The following is a 12,783-nucleotide window of genomic DNA, read 5'->3' as shown; positions in this document are numbered from 1 at the left end:
TTCTGCTTTGGTCACTTCCACCTGTGCTACCACCCTGATGGGAGCCACCATCATTGCTCACCTGGATTATGGCCGAATGACACCCTGCTCCCAGCATCCCTTGCCCCATTTTAGTCAGCTACTCAGCTCCAACCACACTGGTGTCTGTGACATTCCCATGACACATCAGGTATGCTCCTGCCTTGATGCATGTCTTTTCTGTCTTCTTTTTCTTCTGATCTTTAATCAAATATCAGTTTCCCCAAAAAACATCTTTGGTCACTATCCAAAATTGAAAGCCCCTTTTTACTTTATTTCCCCCTTTGAACTTGTTTTGTTTTGGAGACAGCAAATTATGCTCAGAGACTAACTTTGCCAGTAGTTTCTTCAACAAAGTTACACTGGGGTAATTAAAGTAATTTCACAAGCCAATAGCATACAGGATAATGTCTCTTAATAAGCCAATAAAGAAATAACATACTCCAAACAAATGATAGATTAATTACATTGTTTTTCCAGGCAAGAGGGGATGACAAAAATAAAATCCAAATTCAGTTGATATATACTTTTTCTAGGAGGTTGGTTCTTTGGAGAGGTCTCTTAACCAACCAGGATGCCCAGCTGCCAGGTGAATGGAGGTGAAACGTCCCCCTGTGGCTAGAGCACGTTGCTAGGGAACCAGGGCACCAGTGTTGTCAGGCAAGGTGACCTTCTTCCCTGGGGCCACTGCAGTGAGGTAAGAATTGACTTTACCAGGAAGGAGCTAATGTCCCAAGGTCTTCAGAGAGCTAGATCAGCAAAATATACCTTTGCACAGTCAAAACTCTCAGAGCGTCCTTATGAACTCCGGGTATCTATAGTCTAAATGTCCCCTTACCATAGTTGCTTCTTCATATTATTTGTTTTTGTTTTTGTTTTTTTTGATCAATAAGCCCCCAGCAGGAGCCTCTCTGTAGCTGAGCTCTGAGTGCTTATCAACCACAACAGATGAGATGACATCCTGACACAGCTTACCACATTCTTATATCAAAACAAGTTTACTTCTAATAAGTTTTTTTATCCTGTCCATAAACTAGAGGATTAAAATAACTTCACTTAAGTTCATAAACAAGCGGCTTTGAAATCATATCAAACTAATATGCAGCATCACTTATCACCATCTAACTCGCAATATATTCAGTCAATTATTTATCTTGCTGATTTCTAATCTCTCCAGCACACCAGCTCATGTAAGCTCCAGAGGTGGAGTTCTCTTCTGTTCTCCATGGTGTCCACTGTGCAAAGAGAATGATCTAGTATTGAGTACACAGGCAAATAAGCATCTACTGATTGAATGAATGAAAATATAAACAATAGTGATGCAAAAACTGGAGACGGAATATCAACAGAAGTTTATAGAACAACAACAACAAAAAAAAAGCATCTAAAAATAATCAAACTCAGACATAATAAAATAAATGTATATTTAAAAGAATCAGTGAGAATACCCTGCACTTGGCAGGTACAGACTTACAGACTGAAGAGTTTCTGAAATTTGGCAAACGATGAGAACATTATTTGCAGAGCACATAAAATCTCAAGTTCTTTGTTATACGTACTTTCTGGCAAGAAGGTTGCAATAGACATAAAGTAATTCTTTCAATCTGAGATGTTCACTACACAGAAGAAAAACCCACAAAAATAAAACTTAAAATAGGAGAGGGTTATGCAGCTGTATAGCACAGGGACTTCAGCTCATGCTTTGTGACCACCTAGAGGGGTGGGATAGGGAGAGTGGAAGGGAGGTGCAAGAGGGAGGGGATATGTGGATATATGTATACATATAGCTGATTCACTTTGTTATACAGCAGAGACTAACAACATTGTAAAGCAAGTATACTCCAATAAAGATGTTAAAAAAAATCGGAGAGTGTTGAATTGTATTCTTCATTGGTTTTGGAAAACCTTCAGCATTACAGAAGGCTGCAAAGCATTTACAAGAGAAAAAATAAAAAGAGTTCACAGCTACTTAAAAGGTCAATAGAGCAGCCAACGTTTGAAACAGTGACAGAGCATTTTGCATGCTGGTGAAAGTGAGCTCATTAGCAGAGTGATGGCTTAGATCTGACTCTAGGGGAGGAAACAATTGAACTTCACACAGTCCGTCCTGCAGAGCCCATTGTGAAACATCCTTGGTCTCACTTTGTTGGAAGCTGCTCAGTGTGCTTTCCGGCCTAAGGTAAGATAGGAGTCAGTACAAAGGCAGATGGAGAGGGACAAACATTTTGAAATAAACAAAATGAAAGGCCACCATAAAAGTTGGCATAGTATAAAGTAAGATCCCAAATTCCTATATGAATCCTTTGAACACAGAATGTGCCAAAGCCATTGCTGAAACACACTAAAAGTCTCAACATATGATCCTAAATATATATATATTGTGTGTACACACACACACACACACACACACACATACACAATGTATATCAGTATGACTATTCGATGCTGCTGACTCTAGGAGAAATTTCCTTTAAAAATGTCATTAAAAATTTTTATAACTGGGTAAGAATATAAAAGGCATCTAATTTTAATCATCTTAATTAGAAACTGGACAATATGTGGTCTAATTGGTCTAAGTTTCAAAGACAATTCTTTAATGACTAAAGTAAAATAAAAAAAATATGACTGCAGTTAACTATTTTCTACATATTCATAGTCAAAGGGAAAATTGCTAATAATAATAGAAGTTACATGTAATTTTTTTAAATAAAATGAGCAGAAATTATTGTATTATCCCTGAGATTTCTATTTTTTGTAATTATTTAATGTGACAAATTTCCCAAGATTATCAACTTTTGAACTTCAGGAAAAAAAAAAATAGTTGTAATTATGTAATATTTATGGGAAAATAATAACATTAAATTTTAAAACTTGAAAATCAGGTACTATATCAAACAATATTAAGAAAGGTGAGGAACAATGGAAATGTTGACTGAAAAAATTGCATAACCCAGAAGTTGAGAATTGTGTTTTATTTGGAAGACTTTTTGAGGACTTCAAGCACAGGAGACAGCATCTTATATAGCTTTAAGGGACTGCTCCAAAGAGGTAAGTGATACATAGGGATTTTTGCAAAAAAGACCAATTAGTCAGAATATCAAAAGATTACCGTTAATTAAAGGAAACAAGATATATCAAGCTAATGAATTCAGCACTTTAATATGTATGGGAAGATGCAAGAGTCTGAGCTCATTGAAATCATTCCTTTTGTTACTGAGCTCAGGTGCCAGTAATTTGAGAGGCAAGTGTCAGTAGAAAGGAAAGGTGCTTTAATCAGAAAAGCCCGCAATCTGGGGAAATGGTGGACTCGTGTCCAGAGACCAACTTCGAAGATTCTGCTCAGCCATGACAGTTTTTAAAGGGAAAACTGGGGAGAGAATCTCAGTGAATCATTGAGACAGGAGATTGTGTTCTGCATCATTCTCCATTGTGTACAGAATGATTGACTCTCTTCAGATGTTATCTTGCCAAAGTGATCTGCCTGCAGGATTGTTTAGGGGGGCTGTTGAGCGTAGAGAGCCAGTCATTTTTTTAACTGCTTAATTTTTCATTTTATCTAGGAAAAGACTCAACAGGTTAGACAAGGCATGGTGTGAATTCAGGAAAGTATGTCAGGAGTTAGGTTAAACTGCCTAGTGATCTCATTCCCATAATTAGGTTCTTTTAAGGTTAGAGAGGAACAGAAATGGACAAACAGGAAAGGGGCAAAAGAGCTGCTTTCACTTTGATATGCACCTTAGCTATCTAGAGCCAGTATCCTATTCTTTCCCATCCTGAGTCCCGTCAGGGTGCACCACTGAGGGTGGCTGCAATGGCTGAGGGCTTGGCAGGGGGTAGCTCATTTGTCTCCATCCTGAGTTCCCTCAGGGCTCACCATGGGGGGTGCACTGTAGTGGCTTGATGTCGGCAACATCCTTTGTTTACTGACATGGCAGCAACATTTTTCATTCACAGAAGTCATGACCAGCCAGAATTCCAGTAGCACATGGAATTACTTAAAACAGGGTGGTTGGAATATCTACAAGATGCTGAGTGAAGTAGCATCATTGAGAAAGAGCTATATGTGCACAAATCATTTTCTAATCAGCTTGTGAAAGTGGTTCCAAAGGAATGGAGTCAGTTTCACAACAGAGTCCAAAGGAAGGAAATCAAGTTGACAGCAGTCTAGGCAATAACAGGAGCAGGAAGCTGGAAGGATGGGACTGTGTTCTGGAGCCCTGAGGCAGGAGGAGAGGTAAATGTGTCTGTTTAGGCAGGAGACAAGGGTCAAGCCCTGAGAAGCAGGAACAAGAGCTGAACTGGGAAGTCCACCCAAAAGAAAAGAAACAGACCTTCAGGAAGCAAGGCATATGGCAGGATTCAGAATCTGAAAGGCAAAGTTAGCTGGATCAGTGTGTAATATAGTAGAATCCTCCTTCCCAGACCTAGGCGACTTTTAATTCAGGCAGAAAAAGAACACCTGTTTTAGAGCTCCATTTTCTCCCTATCTTTCAGAAAACTTCCCCAAAGTTCTACATGTAGGGATACAAGGAATTAAATGCATTGGTTCTGATGGACTATTGCTTTTTGTTTGAACCACTCTCTCACAGTGAAATCACAGAAGAACAGTGCTGGGTACTAGTAAGTGTTTAAAGCATATATATTAAACTGCATTGATAGCCCATGAGGGCTGGTCCTTGGTCTGACCATGATTAGTTCCACCAGTGATTTTGATATTAAACTTTAGCACCTTCTCATTAAATTCTCTAAGAACATCAATATTGTGACATAGCAGCTACCTTAGAGAATAGTTTCAGAGAATAGTTTTAAAACTCAATTTGACCATGACAAATTGTGGAAGCAAGCACGAACAAATCAGATAACGTCTGAAAACACAGAAGCATGCTGTAGCTTTCCTATTGAAACCCACTTACTTAAAAAGGGTTTATTATTATGCACAGTCTTTCTTTGATTTTTTTAATTAATGCAGTGTGGAGATTAAATAGCAGGCTCTCTCACTGGTTTCCAGTAAACTGATGTCAGGATAGAACTTTATATTTTTCTTTCAAAATGGCTCATCTAGAATTGCTTGCTAATTTGAAGGAAAAGAAAATGTTTCTTTCAAGCATAATTTTCAGTTTAGCCAAGATGAGAAACACCTCACCCCATGTGTTCCTTCAGATTGCTGTGAATGCATGCTTTTTTGGGTATGTTCTTTCTTTTTTTTATTCAGAGAAATTACATGAAGTATTAAAATACATGATTTTTAAAAATCACTCATGGTATATCACCTGCTATAAATTCAAACCGTGGAAATGAACTTTATTCTTTATGGATGTTAGTTAAAAGTTAAAAATGTACTGTCTGATAAGTGAAACATTGGTGATTCCTTCATAAAGAAGGACAAAAGAGTCATACGAAAAGTGTTACTTTTGAAATAATGGAAAGATGAAATGGATGGTCAAAATTTGGAGGTGATCTTGGCTAGCAGTGGTTCTAGTCTTTCTACTCAAGAACATTGTCAAAGTGTCACTATCCAAAGTTATTTGAAGTGGTTCATATTCATTGCATTTTATTGTCAAATAAAAAAATGTTCAGACTTAGTAAGGAGAGACCTTATGTATGTATGTATGTATTGAAGTATGTATGTATTGAAGTACAGTTGACTTACAATATTATGCTATTTTCAGGGGATTCTACAACATAGTGATTCAAGGACAGACTATTCAGAAGTATTGCTGCAGGGGGAGGGGAAAAGACTATTGCGATGGTGGGGGTGGGGAACAATTGCACTAGGGAGAGTGCTCTGACAATAAAATCTGCAAATATCTCAAGGGGTGGACAAAAAGTTTTTCACTTATAGAGTGGGGTAAATAAAGCCAGAAAGAATCAGGTGTGGAGAAGTGAGGGTGGTCTGTTTAAGAGAAACTGTCTGCTGCTCAGGTTATGAGTGGGAAGAAATTAAGGAATCTGGTAGAAGTAGAGAATTTTAACCAAATTTAGTTAACAAGCATTTTGTTCCAATTGATCACTGGTGACCAGTAATTCAGCCAAACATTTATGAGTCAAAGAATGGGAATATGGAGGGGGCGTGTCTATGTCTGACCCTGGTTAGAGGTAAGAAAGCAGGACATCCTTTAGTCTTGTTCTTTTCAAGATTGTAACAGAGAAGAACAAACATGACTCCATATTGGATCTATTCCTTTAGCTCTAACTCTGTGCTTTGTTGCCTGTGCTTTGTCATGCTGGCTCTGCACCTTTTGTAAAACAGTGTTGCCTATAGTCTGAAATATACAGGATAGCCCATTCTCAAGGTTCTGACCTTTAAAGGTATAGCACTTTTACATTCATATAGAGATGGAAGTTTCAGAAAAGAGAATAACAATTTTCTTGTCGAAGGTTTATTGGAACACCCTGACCAGACCTAAATGGACAGCTGCAAGAACAAAGGATTCCGGCACCAAGAAGTTTGCAACAACCAGCCACAACCTCTCCCCTTTTAGTATAAAAGAAGCCTGAATTCTAACTTGGGTAAGATGGTTCTTTGGGACACGAGTCCACCATCTTCTCAGTCTTCTGGCTTTCCAAATAAAGTCACTATTCCTTGACCCAACAACTCATCCCCTGACTAATTGGCCTGTCATGTGGTGATGAGTACAAGCTTGCACTCAGCAACTAGATGTTTTTCAGATCACAAAAGGGTAGGGAGATTGCTTAACTTTTGATATTTTCCAGGAGCAGAGGGCTAAGTTAAAATTCAGTACTACGGAGGTGTCAAGGTTACATTTTTGTAACATCACTATTCTTGCTGTGTAGCTACTATTATTTTAAATATGAAATGTATCCTTAACACAAATAAACCCTTATTATTTCTACCTCTATGAACAGCCTAAAACTTTTGTGTCATTTTGAAATAAGAAAAAGATATAAACTATGTATTTACTTGCCTTTCATAAAATCTACATGCAAATAAGTGAAGATATTATTTATTAAAACATCTATATGTCATCTAAATTGTCAACATGCTAAGGTGAAAATATTTCATTCTCTGACTTTTCTCAAATTTAGCATGCATGAAATAGAGAGATACTCATGATTTACTGCTCGATATTTCCCCCATCTTTATCAGGAGATCTGCAAGAGATGAAATTTAAGGATGCAATTTAAGGTGAATGAACAAACTGGTCAGTTTTTTTGTTTTTCCTGGTGCAACCTCATACCACTTCTTACAAATATACAGTTTGGTAGAGAAGCTGCAATGCTGAATACACTTGCAGGCAAAATAATTAAAATGTAATTTAAATGGCTTTTATTTAGTAGGATAATTGATACCTTCGTTCAAGTAGCAACTTATCATTTATAAATACTTGTTATTTATTTCTTGACACATCTATTTCACTGAGAAAGTTTACCAGTGACCATGGATATCTATTGGCACATGTAATGAAACCAAGGGCTGGATTCAGAGAATCAGTTTGACTGTAGCAAAATGTTCTTGGGTAGCTTTCCCTCTCTTCTGGAAGAGTTCACTAACAGATGGCAACTTGTCATTGTTAATGGAGTATTTTCCTGAAAAAATTTCAAGGATCCATGCAGAGTGTGACACTTTTCCCCTCCTCTTTTCAAGCCACATCACAGAAATAGCCAATAATGACCTCTTTCTTTTCACAGATGATTCCACCTTATGTCGGTTGATTCCTTCCAAGCCACATCATGGTTGCTGTAATCCAAATATGACAAAAAACTTTTTGTTGTTTGACAACTAATCTATGTACTAAATAATAAAGGCATTGTGATGCAGTAGGAAGGATATTTGTGACCCACAGGTAGGAGTCCTGTGTTCTACCCCAACTCTCTGGGTCCTTGATCAGATAACTTCTCCATTCTGGATTTCACTGTTCTCATTAAAACAGAAGCAGATTGCCTTACACAAACCAGATGTTCATTGTAGGTACATTTGTGATATTCTAAATTCCTTTAATATAAACAAAGAAAGCACTGGTTGCTATTTGAGTATGTGTGAACATTTTACATTGTTTACTTTATTCTCCTAAGATTGCATTTTCATAGAAAAATTGGCAATTTGGTTTCTAAAGTATACAATTGCCATAAAACAACAACAGAAACATTTTGTCTTCGATATTTATTTAGCAATATTACATGGATTAAAGAGCTCACTCACAACATAATATTTATTTGTTTCTGTAAATCCATTAGTAATTTAGCACTTCAGAGTTGACAATGCAAAGTGGTAAAAACATGTCCAGGATCATACAACTTGAAAAGATTTGTGCAGACTGTAACCTAGATGATATGAATCCTGGCACGAAGCTTGTTCACTTAAGCCATTAGTATCTATTTTATTTTATTAATGATAATTAATATTCACACTCCACCTGCTAATTGCATTTGTTTTTGTACTTTGAAACATTTTTAGATATAATTTTACTTAAATATTGACAAAAATATTCAGAAGAAAATAAAGGTAGAAAATGTTTCCAAGGTCACAGAGTTATTAGTGATAAATTAAGAAGGATCATCAGTAAGAGACAGGTAGAGGGAAATATCCCAATTCCTCTTCTCTCTCAATATTCTAAATCACACTCCACAGTTTAAATCAACCACTCCTCCAGAAGAGAATTAGGCTGGACACCAAATACCTATTGAATAATTAGAAATCAATTATTTTAACCAGATTATTTTTTTACTTAAGTTTGCTCTAATGTTTTCTAATCACTCTTGTCTTTTCCTTCCTTCCTCCCTCCCTCCCTCTTTCTTCTTCCCTTCTTTCCTTCCTTTTGTCCTTTCTTAGCATCAACTTCTATTCCTTTCACTTCATTCTGTCCATTGCTTTTTCATTGTTATCTCATACCTGTCCAGTCCCATAGATAGTTAAATATGTAGTTTCTTTAAGAATTGTTATTCAATGAATCTAACAAATATATATAGTATTCAACTTCCTTTGGCATTAGGTGCCAGACTTTTGCAGGTTTTGCTTTTTGTGATTAGAAAAATGTCAACACCATTTTCCTGCAAATATATATTAGCAACACTATGAGAAAATTAACATTCTTATTGCATAGGATTTGTTACTTCCCTAAATGAATAGGAGAACAGCTAATGCTAAGGCAGTTTAAAACTGAAATGAAATGTGAATAGAATTGGAATTTGATTTCCTGAAAGTGTTTTCTCTTGAATAAAAGGAATCCTTAAAGACAACGCTTTTAGTTTTAGACGAGATGCCCTACTCAAATATTAGCTGTCACTTTACAATACCTTACCTTTTAACAGCAATGACAATTACATTTTTGATTTGTATCATATTTTATGATTTCCAAGACAAAAAAGGGGAATTAAGGTTATGAGATCTGTTTTCCTCTAAAGTGCAGGGGGGGTACCTATGGCTTCCAGGATGACTCCATATGCATGCTCATGCATGCAACCTGTTTTAGGACAGTGATTTCAGAGGAATAAAATATATTTCTTCTACACTGTAACAAACTTCATTTTACTGATTGTTTGCATATTAACCCTTAACAAGTCATAGTCATAGAATGGTAACCTGGGAAGATACCCCAAAAGTTCATTTTAACCATTCTAGACAGGCAAACATCTATAATGTATCATTAAAAGGGATATAAAAAAAGAATAATTTTAAAAGCAGTATGTATCAGTATACATTTCTGTTATACTGGATACTACAAAAGAAAAGATCCAATATAAAAGGCAATGGCAACAATTATTTTTCAAATGTAAATAAGCTTCATTAAAATTCATAACTTTTCAAAAAGATCTCAAATGTGTTAATGATGTTACGTACAATTTTGAAAAGTGACTTACCTTCCCTGCTACACTTATTACATTATATAATATATAACCTATTTAGATGAAAAGACGTTCTTCTGAAAGATGGTTGAATTGTAGAGATAAATTTATTGAGGGATGATCCATGAAAGCTAGCATCCCAAAAGGAATTCTGTTCATGCAAAGCTCCTTAGTTATTGATAGTGCTCAATACAATTGAACCTACTCAACTGCGAAGGTTAGTGGCAACCCTGATCCCGCCAGGCAAGTAGCTGGTGTTCAATCCAGTGGTGAATGCTGAGCTCCAAGGGCACACCTGTATCCAAGGCTCTGTCAGATCATGTTGCGCTATCAGCCCCTCCCCCAGTCATACCAGGGCAGAGCCAGTGAAACCTTAAATCACGTAATTTGACGTTCCCAGAGCTCCAGGATTGAAGTTCTTTCTTCCAAAGTGTGACATCTAACAAGTTGTATGCCTGTAAACGTTGACTAACTAGCTCCGTGGCAGGGTGTGGTGGTGTGCTAATTTCCATGGTGTAAATATTCCAACTAAGGGTGAGTTCAAGCTACCTACATGATGTCACTGTACAGTAAATTGGGAAGAGATACTCAGCAACAAACTGCAAAATATTTTCACTATACAAATACAAGAGGCATAAATAACCTCAAGAACACAGATATTAATAAAATAGAGTAAAATGATTAGAAAGGGGTGAGTTTTGTGTATTTATTACTTTTGCTTTTAAAGAAGTTTAATTGTTTATATAATTTAATTCATAATAATGGCAATGTTTAACCACTAGGCAAAAAAATTCCTGAAACTGTATTAATCACCACTGTATCTGGATCAGCTAGAACTTTGAGGGCTACCAACAAATACTGTAGGCATTGGAGACCTGCAAATCCACTATGCTTCTTTCTCAGCAAGTTCCCCAGTGAACTTTATAGCTGCTAAGGTTGCCATCTGAGTGCTACCTGACCTTTTGCTTTCCTTTTCATAAACAACTGTGAGAAAAGACTAGCAGGGGGTATATTATTACCTCATTTTTTTCTCAAGTTACCCAGAACTCAAAAATTAAAAAAAAAATCTTTATTGAACTAAAAATTATGTAAAGATTATAAGCATATCAATCTAAAATAGAAGATGGTCTTTGGTCTGTCAACCTCAAACAAATATGCTGCCAGTTATTTCTCCAGCAAAAATGAGTTTATTAGAAATCAACAAAGAATTGTATTTTGGTGTCTGCAACTACGGCAAGCCATGAGCAAATCCCCACCAACCAGAAGAGAACTCTTTTATAGAGGGGAAGAGAAGGTTTAGAAGGGTTATAGTAAACAAATAGTCCATTGAAAGAACTAAGAGTTTAAAGTATAGAGGCTTGCTGAGCCTCTATACTCATTGGCTGAGCTTTTGCCAGGAGAGAAGAGGAGATTTTGCTTCTTCCTCCTGGGCTTTGTTATTGTCTACGGAGTGAGAGCTCCTCCTTCTGGTCCCCCAACTCTATTTTAATTGAGGTTTCTCTTTATTCATTTTTACAGGTCCTATGAAAATTCTACATGATCGAAACTGAATTTTAGTAAAATCACAAACATGGACCTAAATTCTCTCACAAGAAAAGTATTAAATATTTTTAGTGTAGTTAAAAAAACACTTGATTAAATGTTTCAAGTGTGACTCACACTAGTCCCTATTTATCAACAGACATCTTGAGAAAAGATCACATCCTTCTTTTACCTCTCCAGTGCAGGCAGTGTTCTATGAAATATTAGAAATAATGAATCAAATGCTGACTAGGTGACAATCAATGATTCCAAATATGTTTAGACTTGTTCTACGTCAATGACTGGGTGTATTTGGAAAGATTAAAAGACACTTTTAATTAACTGATTCTAATATAAAAGATAACTTTGGAAACAATTTCTTCTGACTCTTAGAGTATAATCAGGAACTATTTCTGGCAAAATACCTCCCAGCCATTTCTTTCCTAATTTGTCTATATCACAGTGAAGATATGGCTGACTACATTGGTTCTAAGGCTCATAGCAGAAGCTGTGAGAGTAGACATTTAAATTCTCTGACCCTAAATACTCAAAATGTGGTAAGGGACCAGCAGCAGCTATATATTGGAATCACAAAATCTCAGGCTTGATCTCAGACCTACTGAATCAGCATCTGCATTTCATCAGGGTTCCATGTGATTCTAAAGAAAATTAAAGTTCAAGAGACATTAATTCAGACAATATACAGCCTCAGGAATAGTTCTGATCATTATTTGATCCTCATCTTCACCTACCAGAATGCTGGCACCGGCATACACTCATAAATATTTTTGAATAAATGAATGAATATATATTTGTTTTGGCATATGTATTAGACTAAAATAGATTGTTTTCAATCTGTTTACTTCATGAATACTGTCATAGGTAGCTTAAAGATGGGATCCAGAAAAAGCAATGGAAAATTCCTGACATAAAAATAACTAAATTTCAAACTAATCCAGAATTACTAATAAAAAATTACTAATAAGGAATTGTCAATTATAATCAGATATTTTCCTGAAACATTATTTTATTTGAATTTTATTTCTTTATTTCAAACAGTATATTAAGGTATTCTACCTTATTTTTTGTGATACTACTTTATCTTCCCTTAAAACATTTATTTTAAGCATCATTTTATTATCTAATGCCAGTGTTTTCAAAGTGTTTAACATCTGTGTCTCTTAGAATCCTTATCAAAATGCAAGTACTTGGACTTTGCTCTGCACCTACCGAATACAATCTCAGAAGCAGACATTTGAGTAGTACTCCCTCTATGAATCAGGCAGTGGCAGCATGCTGGTACTATACCTATGTCATTGCCCTGAATGCTCCCAAGTGCTCATGGGAAGTGTGTGAGTGGCATTTTGCCCGAAGTGATGCGCTCACGAGGCAATACAGGAAGCACACAGGTGCAAAGTCTTTTAATGCAACCACTGCGAC

This window comes from Delphinus delphis, chromosome 18 (assembly GCF_949987515.2).
Source record: "Delphinus delphis chromosome 18, mDelDel1.2, whole genome shotgun sequence".
NCBI lineage: Eukaryota > Metazoa > Chordata > Mammalia > Artiodactyla > Delphinidae > Delphinus > Delphinus delphis.
Note: the sequence above shows the minus strand (reverse complement) of the source record.